Source organism: Mustela putorius, unplaced genomic scaffold (genome assembly GCF_011764305.1).
Source record: "Mustela putorius furo isolate JIRA1106 unplaced genomic scaffold, ASM1176430v1.1 tig00537227_pilon_pilon_pilon, whole genome shotgun sequence".
NCBI lineage: Eukaryota > Metazoa > Chordata > Mammalia > Carnivora > Mustelidae > Mustela > Mustela putorius.
Genome location: NW_025422368.1, coordinates 4,614,228 through 4,629,654, shown reverse-complemented (window position 1 = coordinate 4,629,654; position 15,427 = coordinate 4,614,228). Strand labels below are relative to the sequence as shown.

Genomic DNA, 15,427 nt, shown 5'->3' with positions numbered 1-15,427 from the left:
CCAAAAATAGGAATGGATTTTACAATGAGACTCTACCATAGCGCCTGTTTCCTTTACTCAGCAATTTCTGCCAATATATATGCTCTACTCATTGTGAGTCTGCAATTCCTATGCCTTTAATTAAACTCTTACTACGTATCTATATCAAACACCATATTTAATGTCATGAATGTGAATTATCCTCACAATAGTTTTGTAAGGCAGGAACTGTATTTTGCAGTTTAGGAACCTAAGTCTTAGGGAGGTTTCTTGCCTAAGTACATACATCTAGTTAGAACTGGGCTTTGAGCACAAATCTGTTCTTCAAGAACCAGCACTCAACTACCACACCGTATTGCCTGTATTGTGTACACCTAAAACAATTCCCTTTCATGCAAATTTAGTTTGAAAATGATCTTTCATAATATCCTATTTTAAGTTCCCCGAACATTCCACATTACCACCCTAGGCAACTCATTCCTTTATAGATATTAATATGTATTTGCCTCATGTGTGCCCTTTATTGAAAGAGAAGACTTTTCTTTCCATGCCTACCTTCTACTCACTCTCCAAGTATTCTTTTTAATGCTTTTGTTTTCTCTGAAACAGCTGCCTGGATTTTAACCCCTCCCGCCCCTCCCCTTCTTTTTATTATTATTATTATTATTAATAATAATATTATCATCATTATCACTAATATTAAGCTTTCCTTAAAATATACCCCCCTGACTCCTCCAGGCAGCATTAGCCCTACATTTTGTCTTCTACCCAAGGACTTCTTATTCTACTCTATCACTGGCTCATTTTGTGTATATTTGACAGCCTACTATATGCCAGGCCTACATGGGGTAGTACAGATACAACCACAAAAAAGATAAGCACGGCCCCTTACAAGGTTATTGCTTTTGTGCATTTTTCTCCCACTAAATTGTATGCTTCTCAACAGGGGTGATTATCTTATCTTTGTACACCTGCTGCTAACAAAGGCCAGCTCCATGGGAAGTGTTTCATAAATGTATAAGCCCATTTTTAAATATGTTATGGCTGACATGTTGCCTGACAGGGCATTACAGAATAATAATTAGGATACATCTGTTTCTATGTGTGTATCTATTTCCAAAGTTGGGTCTTACCTATCCTAAAAATATTCCTCCCCTGACTTCTGCTAGCCTGGTAACGCTATTCCTGTGATAAACACTGGAATGCACAGGCAGGACTCCCTTTGAGAATGAAGGACTTAAGACACCAGCTGTCTGAAGTGGGAACGCTGCTGGCAGATGGCCCTCAGCTGTCCTGTCATGCCCCTTTCTCAGGCAGCCCACACTGAATGACTGATTTACGTGAGAGTATGATGATTCAACCTTCTCATCCCTAAACAGGGACAGCTCTGAAGGTTAGCTAAGCCTTTGTCCTACATCACAGCTGAACTTCTCCTTCTGTGAAGATTTGTTTCCTTCTCTTCCCTTACTGGTGATCTTAAGATCACTTCCTAATAAATTTGCTGCCTCCATCTAAGTTGACTTCCCTTCTTAATTCTTCCCGTAACCCAAAATCAGTGTTTCTGAAAAAGTGATCTGCACTTACTCTACTTCCTCAACACTCATTTATTTTTCCACCCTTTGTGGAAATTACTTTCATGTTATCTAAGTGATATCATCATTGGCCATCTATGGTCAGAAATTCTTCAGCTCTTGTCACATTTGAAATGTACCACTGCTCTTCCAACTCTTTCTTTGGATTCCATCATACTCTGTTCGCTGGGTAGTTCTCTTGTTTTGTTTTTTTTTGAAGACTTATTTATCTTATTTTTTGTTTTTTTTGTTTTTTTAAGACTTATTTATTTTAGAGAGCAAAGAAACGAGCATGCACAGGAGAGGCAGAGAGAGAGAGAGAGAGGGAGAGTGAACCTCAAGCCGACTCTGCGCAGAGCCTGACAGAGGATTGGGTCTCACAACCCCAAGATCACAACCTGAGCCAAAACCAAGAGTCAGACGCTTAACTGAATGCACCAGCCAGGTGCCCCTAGTTCTCCTATTTGGATTGATCTTCCTTGACTTTATTCAATTCCTATATTTCTCCTCTTCCTCCTATTCCTTAAATGTAGGCATTCCTTAGGTTCAGTCCTTAATCTGATAACTCCATCTAATCTCTGCAACTTCAGTGTAATAGTACCAGGGCCCACCCAGCATTAGACACATTTGTGGGACAGGTTGGAATAATGGAAAGAACAAACTCTTTTTTTTTTTTTAAATATTTATTTATTTATTTGACAGACAGAGATCACAAGCAGGCAGAGAGGCAGACAGAGAGAGAGGAGGAAGCAGGCTCCCCGCTGAGCAGAGAGCCCGATGTGGGGCTCGATCCCAGGAACCTGGGATCATGACCTGAGCTGAAAGCAGAGGCTTTAACCCACTGAGCCACCCAGGGGCCCCAGAAAGAACAAACTCTTAAGAGTAAAGTTGATCCTGATTCCAGGGCTAGCCAGCTAGGAAACCATGCATGTTATTAAATCTTGGTGTTTCGTTTCTTTATCTGAAGAGGTCGGGTATGATACCGACCTCATAAGGATGCTACCTCTAATTTTTTGTTCCCCAAATGTACCAGTGTTCTTTCTTGCCTCCCCATCCTTTCAAAATGTTGTGCTTCTGTGGGAACATTCTTGGCTTATGCATCTTTCATCTGGCTAACTCCTACTCACCACTGAGGTCTCACTTTAAATGCTTCTTTCTCCAAAATCCTTCCATGAGCCCAGTGTCTGAGTGAGGCTTGGCTTCTATGTAGTCCTATGATGCACTGTATTCTTCCCTTTTCCACAGGGAAATATGCTGTATTCTTCCCTTTTCCACAGCACTACCCCCACTGAATTGCTTTTGCTATTTGATTTCTTCTTGAGAGTCAGGACTTTGTATTGTTCACTAGTGTATCCTCAGGGAGGACTCCAAGGCTATGGTCACATCCCTTCATAGCCATAGAATCATTTCCTTCTTGACTGTGATTCCCAAAGGCCATTATTCCCTGTATCCTCTTTCCCTGAGGTCTGTTACCTCGACTCACAGTTCTAGTATCCACTTTTTAAGACCTAACTCAAATGCTACCTGCTCCTTAAATCCTTTCCTGATTCTCACAGGATGTGACTTCTACTGCTCCTGAATCTTTGTAGGGGTTTTTTTGGCTCGTATTTTTGCTTTTATTAATTATTTGAGTTTATTCTCTACTTTCTGTCACTAGATTATGAGCATCATATAGCTATACATACTTTATTTTATATCATTCACTGCACCTAGCAATACACTTAGCACATCCTTGGCACTCAATAAACATTTGTGATATTGAGCTTCAGCTAAAATTTGACTTTACATATATGTAACCCATAACCGTGCTTTTCAGACTGGGTTTCAATCCATCTTATTGAGTGACAAAATCAATTTAGTGGGTCACAATCAGAATTTTTAAAAAATGAAACAGGAGGGACGCCTGGGTGGCTCAGTTGGTTAAGCAGCTGCCTTCGGCTCAGGTCATGATCCCGGCGTCCTGGGATCGAGTCCCACATCGGGCTCCTTGCTCGGCAGGGAGTCTGCTTCTCCCTCTGCCTCTGCCTGCCATTCTGTCTGCCTGTGTTCGCTCTCTCTCCCTCTCTCTCTCTCTCTGACAAATAAATAAAAAAATCTTTAAAAAAAAAAAAAAAAAAGAAAAGAAAGAAACAGGAAACATCAAAGACTGTCACACATACTAAGGTAGATATTGCTTCGTTAAACTTTAATAATGTGTGTGTAGTTTCTTACCTTAGCAGTCAAAAAAGGTGGAAAAACACCACTGTAATACATATGCATTATTTCAGTCAGCTGATTACAAGCTCCTTGATGAGAGAAAGCAGATCTGGCAAACCCTTAATCTTACAATCAGTGAGAACCAACCCCCTACTCTGAGTCCGACTCATAGCACGAAGCTGCCCGAGAGAGTAAAAGAGGGACTCAAGGCAAACACCAAGGTCATATCTTAAGTGAGCACAAGAGATTGAAAAAATAAATTCATGAAGAAACCCTACAAATACTTAAGCAGATGAAGAGTATAGAATAGGCCTGGGATTTAGATTCAGATGACCTACATTTATTAGCTGTGTGATGCTGAATGAACTGCTAGACTTCTCCAAGCTTCAGTTTGACCAACTAAAAGAATAACATATATCCCACCTCACATAACTATGTTAAAATTAGGTTCCAGGGGTGCCTTCGTCGTCAGTCAGTTAAGTGTCTGACTTAGACTCTGGTCATGGGATCAAGCTCCACGTCTGGCTCCCTGCTCAGCAGGAAGTCTGCCTCTCCTTCCCTCTCTGCCCCTCCCCCCTCATCGTGTGCATGCTGCACGCTTGCTCTCTCTCTCAAATAAATAAATAAAATCATTTTTAAAAGTTAAGTTTTATATACACAGACACACAAGATTATTTTGTGAAGTATAGACATGTTACAAAATTTTAGGTAAAAACCTACATGTGTCATTCAGTAAACAAGTGAAAACTGATGTGGTACAAATTATACAGTTAGATGTGTCCTGGGGGGGGAAAATAAATGTGCACTAGGCATGATTTCCATCTTGACTTTTAACTGTGAGTGACAGCCATAACCCATTCAGGCCAGTTGTGCTCAAAGGGAACTGAACATCCTCAGATGAGTGGGAAATCTAATGGCACATCCAGCTTTGAGCTGGGCTGGACCTGAGGACTCAAATATCGCCAAGCCACCGTCCACCTGTCTCTTTCTAACTCCCTCTCACTCTGGACTCTGCATCAGTCCTAGCATGATCTCATTCTCATGCAGGTTCTCCTTGCATAGTGGAACCATAGCCACCATCAGCTCTGGACTGATGTGATCCTCGCAACTTGCAGGTGAGAGTATCTCTTTCCTTACTGTTCTAGCAGAAGCATCAGGGAGGGCTCTGTCTGATACCTAGCACAGGTAGGTATCATGAGCTGAAAACGGGGCCCAGGGGTACCTAGGACACAAGCTGACCCTTAGAGTTAGGGGGTGTGGTCAGCCCTACCTGAGTCACCTGGACTGAAAAAGAGATTGTGGGGAGTCTTCTGTATGGGTGGGGTCAGAGATTCAGAACGACAGAGATTCAGAGTGACCAAGTTTCTAAAGCTGAATAGAATTAGTTTAGAAAGACTTCATGGTTTCTTCTGTTTAACCTCACTGTACAGAAGATATTGGACCCAGGGGAAGCTCAGTAAGTGGTGTCAGTGGGGATAATGACCCATGTACCACAGTGAATAGCAAGACCGGTGGCAGAGGTCCTGGGTGACCCCACCAATGATGGGTGGGGAGAACTTCCCTCTAGTTTTCTTACCCCGTCCTTTTGCTCTGATTGCTGTGGACGTGCCAGGCAGCACAAAGTGGCTCCTGAGGGTGGTTCCTGCTGATGCTGGGTAAAGGTCCCCTATCCAAAGTCAAGGACTAATACAAAGGAAAAATTCCTCTGATCTCAGTCCTTAGCAAGGGTTATGGTTATGTCCTCTGGAAGAAGAAAAGCTTGGGGTGGGGCCTGTGTGCGTGGGGGGGGGGGTGTGTGGAAAGGAGATGTGAGAAGTCAGAAAGCAAGACACCCGCCCTCCCTAATTGATTGGTGACAATTTCCCTGAACTTGGAACCCCTATAACCAATCCCTACTTGGCACTGCTCTTCATCTAGCGATGCCCTTCTCCTTGAATTGACCGGACTTCTGGCATGTTTGATGTTAATTCTTTACTGTCCATGGTAGCTACATTGGTCTTTTTTTTTTTAATTGTCAGATGGATATGTCCTCTGCTTATCTGTTTCTATTAATTTTCGTAGCGTATGAATTCTTAGACCATGTTCATGAAAATATATATTCTCCATTTAGTTTAATGTCTACCTTAATTGCCCATTACAAGGAGACACTGATAAAGGCTTTTTGATGATGATTATGACTGTAAATTACACTAGAAATCAAAGGCTACCTGTTGTAATTTTGGACTAAAACTCCTCTGGACACGCCAACCTCCTCTCTTGTAAGTCTTTTCTTGCAAACTGGCTTCCACTGGACTCAGCCGAAACCTTCAGTTTGATGGCCAGGAGACCTGGGTTCTAATCTCAGATTCACCAACTTCCATGTGACTCATAACATATCTTAGCTTCACAGTCTTCTAGTGCAAGACAGAAGAAGTTCACAGGACTTTCAGGGAGGGACGAGAGGTAAAATAAGAAACTAGATGGGGGGCGGTGCCTGGGTGGCTCGGTTAGTTAAGCATCTGCTTTTGGCTCAAGTCATGAACCCAGGGTCCTGGGATTGAGCCCCAGGTCAGCCTCCCTGCTCAGTGGGGAGTCTGCTTCTCTTTCTTCCCCTGTGAGTGTGCTTTCTCTGTCTCTCACTCTTCCTCTCAAATAAATAAATAAAATTTTAAAAAAGAGAGAGCAGATGGGATAGATGTGGAAGGGTTTCAAAAGTAGGATGCAAGGATCCTGTCAGAAGTCTTTCTCCGTCAGGGCCAGCTCTCTGAGACACTCTTCTTTCTCCCTGCAAGCCCAGTTCTTCTTCTAGGAGCCTCAGGTTCCTGCTGTGAAGAATGAACCATCTTTGCATTTCATCTCTTGCAAAGATTCCTCCCAAGGACTCTCTTTACCTCATTTTTGCCCCTTACTTCTTCTTCACTAGAGGTCATTTATATTCCCGTTCTGATATTTCTAAGAGAAAGACTTAGACGGAGGAGGAGATAAGGTACCTAGGGTTCCAGAGACAATTACTGAAATGAGACATGTGGTAGAGTCAAATGACTACCACGTTTCAGAATACAGAAAAGGAACAGGCAAAAAGAAACTCCAGGTGAATTAAAGACCTAAAATTGTAAAACAAAACCTTCAAAATTATCTGAAAAAATACATAATATTTTATGATCTTAAGATAGAATTTAAAAGATCAAATTATGGGGGATGCCTGGGTGGCTCAGTCAGTTGAGCGTCTGTCTTCAGCTTAGGTCAAGATCCCGGGGTCCTGGGATCAAGTCCAGCATTGGGCTCCTTGCTCAGCAAGAAGTCTGCTTCTCCCTCTGCCTACTCTGCCTGCCTCTCCCCCTGCTTGTGCTCGCTCTCCCTCTGACAAAAAAATAAAAATCTTTTAAAATTAAAAAGAAAAGATCAATTTATGAAAAAGTAGAAGTTACAATAGCCAATTTTGATAAAACTAACAAAAATATTAAAAACTTGTACACAAAAAAAATCTCTTTTTTAAGGAAACGAAAGGTGTTGGTGAGGATGTAGAGAAAGGGGAACCCTCCTACACTGTTGGTGGGAATGCAAGCTTGTGCAGCCATTCTGGAAAACAGAATGGAATTTCTTCAAAAAGTTGAAAATAGAGCTACTCTATGAGCCAGCAACTGTACTGTTAAAGATTTACCCCCAAAGTACAAATGTAGTGATCCGAAGGGGCACGTGAACCCAAATGTTTTATAGCGGCAATGTCCACAATAGCCAAACTATGGAAAGAGCCTACGTGTCCATCAACAGATGAATGGGTAAAGAAAATGTGACATATATATATATATATATATTATATATTAAATATATATATTATATATATATTATATATATTATATTATTATATATTATATATATAATTATATATAATACATATTATATATATTATATATATAATATATAATAATATAATATATATATAATATATATATATAATACATATATCACACACATACATATATACATACACACAGTGGAATATTATGCAGCCATCAAAAAACCTGAAATCTTGCCATTTGCAATGATGTGGATGGAACTAGATGGCATTATGCTAAGTGAAATAAATCTGTCAGAGAAAGATAATTATCAGATGATCTCACTGATATGAGGAATTTGAGAACCAAGACAGAGGATCATAGGGGAAGGGAGGGGAAAATGAGACAAGATGGAACCAGGGAGGGAGACAAATCACAAGAGCCGCTTAATCTCAGGAAACAAACAAAGGGCTACTGGAGGGGAGTGTGAGGGATGGGGTGGATGGGTGATGGACATTGAGGAGGGTATGTGCTATGGTGAATGCTATGAATTGTGTAAGACTGATCACAGACCTACACCCCTAAAACAAATAATGTGTTATATGTTAAACTTTGCTTAGCAAAAAAAGGAAAAAAATACTTCTTTTTTTTTAAGGAGGATTCACACCCAATGTGGGGCTTGAATTCATCACCCTGAGATGAGGAGTAACATACTCCACCAACTGACCAAGCTGTCCCTCAAAAGATATCTGAACAAGGTTAAAATACAAATGACAGATGGGGAGATAGGGAGAAGGTATCTGCAACATACATGCCTATCAGAAAATGATTGATATCTAGCATCTGGAAAGAATTCCATAAACCAGTAATAACAAAAGGAGGATAAACAACCCAATGGAAAAAATGGACAAAAGGTATAAATAGGTAATTACCAGGAGACATTCAAATAACCAATAATACATGGAAAAAACTATTCCACCTCTCCACTACTTGGGAAAATACAAAGTAAGCTAACAATGAGATTCCTTTCACATCACTTGGATTAGCAATAATTTAAAAGTGTGACCACTGTAAGTGTTGGTGAGAAGCTAGGACTTGCGTATCCTATAAAATTGACACAACCACTTTGGAGAGCAACCTGGAAATATTTACTCAAGTCTAGAACGTACGTGTCCTTTGATGCAGAAAGTCTATTGTCTTAGAGAAGTGTTCTCAATCCATGAGTGGGTCATGAAATCAATTTAGTGAGTCATGTCCAGCACTTTACAAAAATGGAATAGAATAGAAAATAGAGTGCATATAACCCAAGTAGATATTACTTCACTAAACTTGCTTCGTATAGGAAATGAGTCTGATATAAAATGTATTTCATACTATGAGTTATGGTTTAAAAAAACCACTCTGATCGCTTCTCAGCCTTTTGGCTAAGATCAAGTGTAGTATCTGTTCTTATCAGCTTAAAAAAAACACTCTGAAAACACTGCTTAACAGAAACTTTCATACATAAGAACAAGGAGATTTGTTCAAGGACATTCCCTATAAGGGAATGTTTGTAATGTAATAATGAAACATTGGAAACAACATAAATCTTTGTAGTAACAAATAGAATAACAAATTGGAGTGTGTTCGTGTGATGAATACCACACAGCAGCTCAAATTAATGAATTTAGTCTACATAGATAAATTCTGAAAACAAATTTGAGGGAAATGAAAACAAATGCCACATGAACAGGGACCTGGATGGCTCAGTCAGTTAAGCATCTGCCTCCCACTCAGGTCATGATCCCACAGTGCTGGGATCAAGCCCTATGTCCAGCTCCCTGCTCATCAAGGAGCCTGCTTCTCTCTCTCCTACCTTCTCATGCTCGCTCTCGCTATCTCTGTGGTTATCTCTGTTTCTCTCTCTGAAAATATATCAATAAATAAAAGTGAAAAAACAAATGCCAAATGAAGCCAATTACAGGGTGCCTGGGTGGCTCAGTGGGTTAAAGCCTCTGCCATCGGCTCAGGTCATGATCTCAGGGTCCTGGGATCAAGCCCCACATCAGGCTCTCTGCTCAGCAGGGAGCCTGCTTTCCCCTCCTCTCTCTGCCTGCCTCTCTGCCTACTTGTGATCTCTGTCTCTGTCAAATAAATAAATAAATAAAAGTCCATATATTATTTGTGCAGATGTATATGTATATTCAAAAATATATATTATACATTATAAGATATAGTCAGTATATAACTATATATTCTATCCATGTGTTCATACATATGTAATATATATTCAATATGCAAATATATATTATAATATATATATTCAAAATATTAAAAGGGGACTGATATAAAAAGGATGCTCAAAAAGGGAATGAAATGGGACTTTAGGTGGTAGATACATAAATGAATGTTATAGAATTGTGTTCTCTTCCTTTAAAAAAATTTAAAAAAATTTTTTTTTGGTATCCTCCACCCAATGAGGGGCTTGAACTCATGACCCCAAAATCAAAAGTTTCATGCTCTTTGAGCCAGCTAGGTGCCCCCAAAACATTTTTATTTTCTCTATTTTTATTTTGGGGGGAAGTCTGCCTGGTTTAGTCAGTGGAGTGCACAATTCTTGATCTCAGGGTCATAAGTTCAAGCCCCATGTTAGGTGTGGAGTCTACTTAATATATATATTAACTAGTATATATAAATACATATATGTATATATAAATATTAATATTTTATTTTAAAAGTAATCTCTATACCCAATGTGGGGCTCAAACTCATGACCCTGAGATCAAAGGTCACATGCTCTACCAACTAAGCCAGCCACATGCCCCCCTGACATTTTTTTAAGATTACTTATTTATTTGACAGAGAGAGAGAGAGTGAGAAAGCACAAACAGGGGAACAGAAGGGGGAGAGGAAGAAGCAGACTCCCCACTGAGCAAGGAATCCAATGCCTGACTCAATCCCAGGACCCAGGGATCATGACCTGAGCCAAAGGCAGAGGCTTAACCAACTGAGCCACCCAGGCACCAACCCCACAACAACATTCTTAATAGATAAGAAAAAAGGCAATTAAGTTTTCATCTTGTTCAGAATTGATAGGGTATCATAAAATTGTATTGAGCACTGGTTATTAAAAGTCTTTCATCCTGTGGGTTTTTTTTTTTTTTTTTATTACCTTGGGAAGAATAACCTGCCAAAGGCAGCCTGTCAGACTCAATGAATTAGTATCTATAAAGTTGGCAAATCACTGCAATTAGAATTTCTCCTAGCAAAAGAGATTTCTCTTTCCCTTAAGTCTCATTTCTTTCCTATCTTTGGACATGCTGCTCCTTCTTCTCAAAAAGCCCTTCCTTCAGTACTTGTCCGCCAGGCAATCTCCAATTTATCTTCCATGATCTATTTCTTCTCATTTGGATGCCCCACCCCTGACCGGCAGAATTCATCAACTACTACTCCTTCTTTTAATTCTCACTGTGCCTTGGACATTTCTCTGTTATAGCACCTAACACATGATAGCACAATAATTTTTGAATGGAGTCTTCTCTACTAAATCTCTGAACTCTTTGGAACTTCTGCCTCTAATTTGCCTTTGTTTTCCTAGAATCTAGCAGAACTGCTGTAGAGTAGACTCTCAAATGTTTGTAAAATGAACACCAAATTCTGATGACTAACTAAATCACATGGGTCTTGGGAGTTCAAATCTGATTCCCATTTTCACACTGCAAATCTGGAGCATTTAAAGGTGGTCACCATTTTGGGATATTCTAGTGGTTCCTCACTTTCTCTTGTCCAGATCCTTATAATAACCTTTTTGGTATCCTTAACCTCCAGTCCCTTCCCATTCTGATCCATCCCTGACACCACTGCAGACTAATTTTTATAAAACATCATCTTCATCTTGTCATTCCTTTGGGCAAAATGCAGTAGGACTCTCTAATCCTTTCCATTCCAATCTAAACCTCTAGTCTTCACACATGAGGCCCCTAGAAATGAAGCCTCACTTTAGTATTCCAAACACATTTCTCGATCATTTTATAATATGAACTATACTAGGGCCAGAATCTTTACCTGTCTGACCTCTGACTTATTCTGAGCAGTAAGAACAATGGCTGGCCTGTGGGAGATGCTCAGTAATTGTGAGATGAATGAACAGATGAACTATTCCTAGTACACAACCATTTGTTTCAGCTAATTTTCTTCTTGTTCTCTCTATATATTTGGGCCCATCTTTGTGTCTGCTAATACCTAATAAACAACACTTAATAAAATGTATTGCAAATTTTAACATATGTGCCCAAATATAAGGCAATGCCTTGTTTTCCCATAGAGAAGAACTAAAAAAAAAAAAAATGGGTTTTGGTCAACTTCACATATATGAAATAGTCAAATGTCTACTTTAAGTAGTTATTAATTTAGTGAAAATATTAATATTATTCAGCAACACATATTTAAAATCGCACATAAAATATTTATTTAGAAAGAACGTTTTTTCACTCAAACTTTTTTTTTTAAGATTTTATTTACTTATTTGACAGAGAGAGAAATCGCAAGTAGGCAGAGAGGCAGGCGGGGGCGGGGGGGGGGGGGGGGGGAAGCAGGCTCCCCGCCAAGCAGAGAGGCCAATGCAGGGCTCGATCCCAGGACCCTGAGATCATGACCCGAGCCAAAGGCAGAGGCCCAACCCACTGAGCCACCAGGTGCCGCTTTTCACTCAAACTTTATCATCATTCAAGCCATTTTTACATCAACTCAGATGATCAACTCAGCTCAATTTACAGCTCACACCATCCTCACATATATCTAAATTGTTTGAGGACAGCTTTTTTTCTAAATTCATACTCTGCATATATATTCCTGACATCCACAATATAACCTCTTCCTGTGGCTTTCTAAAAGGCTTACTCACAATAAGATCTAACACTTGAAACTGTAAAGTCCTAAGCCAAGAATAATTCCTTAAATCTATGTTAAATTTTTTTGCCTCTTTTTTGTTTATAAGTGATTCCATCCAGTGATCTCCAATTGCTAAAAGCTTGTGGAACTAGCATCAGCTGGGGCCCTGGGTGGCTCCAGTCAGTTGGGCATCCGCCTTCAGCTGAGGTGATGATCCCAGGGTGCTGGGAATGAGTTCTGAGTAGGGCTCTCAGCTCCGCCCCTCCTCCCACTCATTCTCTCAATCTCTCAAGTAAATAAATAAAATCTTAAAAGGAAAAAAAAAGAACTAGCATTAAATGAGGTTATTTCAGGATCATCTTCCCCAAACCCTTTGACTCAAAAGAAAATCTATAAAACAGACATCGTGGACTAGAACAAGAGTCTTTGTGAGAACACAAATTACAAGGCAACTTCCTTTCTGAAAAATTATTTTGAGAGGAAAAGTATACCTTATATTCAGATATATAATACATTTGTTCACTTAACAAATATTTAACGAGCACTTCTTGTATGCCAGGCACTGTGCTAGGGACTAGATACCTTAGCATCCCGTGGGGAAGATAGTCAATCAATATATAAGGCCAAAACTAATTAATTATGATCATTCAAGTACTATTAAGGATAAGTGTACCTAGCTACAAGATAGAGGAGTAATAGAGGAACCTAAATCTGTGGGATTATAAAATAGTTTCTCCAGCAGAGCTATTTATATACAGTGCGGCAGTAATTCATGTACCCAGTCTATCTGGGTTCAAATACTGACTCAGATCTTGAGTGGGTTACTTAACCTCACTTGCCTCATTTATAAAGTGGAGCTAACAATAGTACCTACCTCATGAAGTTATACTGAAGTTCAAATGACTTAACACATGTAAAGCATTAAGAACAATGTTGGCACATGGCACCTGCTTAATAAATGCCAGCTATTATTGTCATTTCAGCTAGAACCTGAAAGACAAGCTGAGAGAAAGGAGAGAAGCTCCAAGCAGGGGTGCTCAGGTGGGTCAGTCAGTTAAGTGTCTATCTTTGGCTCAGGTCATGATCCCAGGGTCATAGGATGGAGCCCCACATGAAACTCTCTGCTCAGCATAGAATCTGCCTCTCCCTACGGCCTCTCCCCCTGCCTCTCCCCTACTTGAGCTCCCTCACTCTCTCTCTTAATAAAATCTTCAAAGAAAGAAAGAACAAAAGAAAGAAAAAAACTCTAAGCAAAGAGCAACATGTGGAGAAGCCCAGAGCATAAAGTTGCTTAGCCTACAGTAGAACTGAAAGGCCAGTGTTTCAAAGCATAGAAAGCCAAGGGGGTAAGGATACCATGAGATATGAGATGAGGCTGGGAAGATAGGCTGAGGTCAATAATGCAAAGCTTTGTAGGTTGGGTTAAGGAGTCTGAACTTTATCCTAAGAGTGAGGAAACCTGAAAGGTTTTATAAAGGGGAGTGACAAGCTTAGATTTGCAATTTTCAAAGCTTTCTCTGGCTTTGGAATGGAAAACTTGTTGGAAAGAGGCCTTTGGCCTCTATTTAATAGATGACAGAAACCAGTAAGAAAGGTGATCCAGTCTTCTAGATCAGAGGCGGCTGGTGGCACAGAAGAGAGGAGGAAACTGGATGACTAAAGAAATAGAAGATAGGGGGCGCCTGGGTGGTTCAGTGGTTAAAGCCTCTGCCTTTGGCTCAGGTCATGATCTCAGGGTCCTGGGATCGAGCCCCGCATCGGGCTTACTGCTCGGCAGGGAGCCTGCTTCCTCCTCTCTCTGCCTGCCTCTCTGCCTACTTGTGATCTCTGTCTGCCAAAGAAATAAATAAAATCTTAAAAAAAAAAAAAAAAAATAGAAGACAGAACCAGCAAGACTCACTGGGTGTATGCTGCAGTGAGGGGGCATGGAAGGACAGGCACTATACAATAAACATGTATTTAGGGAAGGAAGGAATTCCTCTGATCCTGCCATATTGTTATACTGCATGAAATGCTTTCCCTCTACTCCATTTTTCCAGACACAATACCTTCCCATTTCCTCTACAAAACTGTCTCTGATTGATCTTTTCCCCTTCTTTCCAGGAGTGTTCTAGAATTGTAGAGCTGAACATTCTTTTTTTTTTTTTTTCTAAAGATTTTATTTATTCACTTGACAGAGAGAGATCACAAGTAGGCAGAGAGGCAGGCAGAGAGAGAGAGAGGAGGAAGCAGACTCCCTGCTGAGCAGAGAGCCTGATGCGGGACTTGATCCCAGGACCCTGAGATCATGACCTGAGCCGAAGGCAGCGGCTTAACCCACTGAGCCACCCAGGCGCCCAGAGCTGAATATTCTTGAGGTACAAAGCGGTTGAGAGAACTTAAGACACTGCCTGAAGACAGAGATCATGTTTTAGTCAACTTCTTGTCTCACGCACCTCATCTCCCCAACACTTGTAGAGATCGTTATTACAGAACAGTCTCTGACTTCATGAGTGGTACAGTCATGAACAGCCCATGCTAGTATAAAGCTCCCTGGCCTATTAAGCATTATACGGATCTTTCATAACCATTTTCTTCTTGGATCTTCACAGAATTGTTATAAGTACTATTACAGAGGAAATAAACTCAGAGCTATGAGTGACATGTCCAAGATCACACACACTAAAGGAAATGGCAGTGCTAAGATTTGAACCTGGATCCTGTTTCCAAGTATGATGTTTTTTACAACTCTATGGAGGTAAGTATTATGTGCTTGAGGCTGTAAACTCTCAGAGGCAGCTAAGTGCCACTTCTAAGACTCCTTCCCAGTTTCAGTAATTAATTAACTTATTCAAGAATATTTATTGAGCCCCTAGGGGTTCCTGGATGGCTCAGTTGGTTAAGACCCGGATTCTTGATCTCAAGACTCAGGTCTTGGGTGCCTGGGTGGCTCATTGGGTTAAGCCTCTGCCTTCAGCTCAGGTCATGATCTCAGGGTTCTGGGATTGAGCCCCGCATTGGGCTCTCTGCTCAGCAGGGAGCTTGCTTCCCCCCCGCCCACACACGCCTGCCTCTCTA

At 40.6% G+C, this 15,427-nt stretch overlaps 1 pseudogene; it reads left to right on the top strand.

Moving 5' to 3' along the window:
• The first annotated feature begins 8,905 nt into the window (after positions 1-8,905).
• LOC123390090 lies at positions 8,906-9,083 on the top strand (annotated as a pseudogene).
• Positions 9,084-15,427: the final 6,344 nt, after the last annotated feature.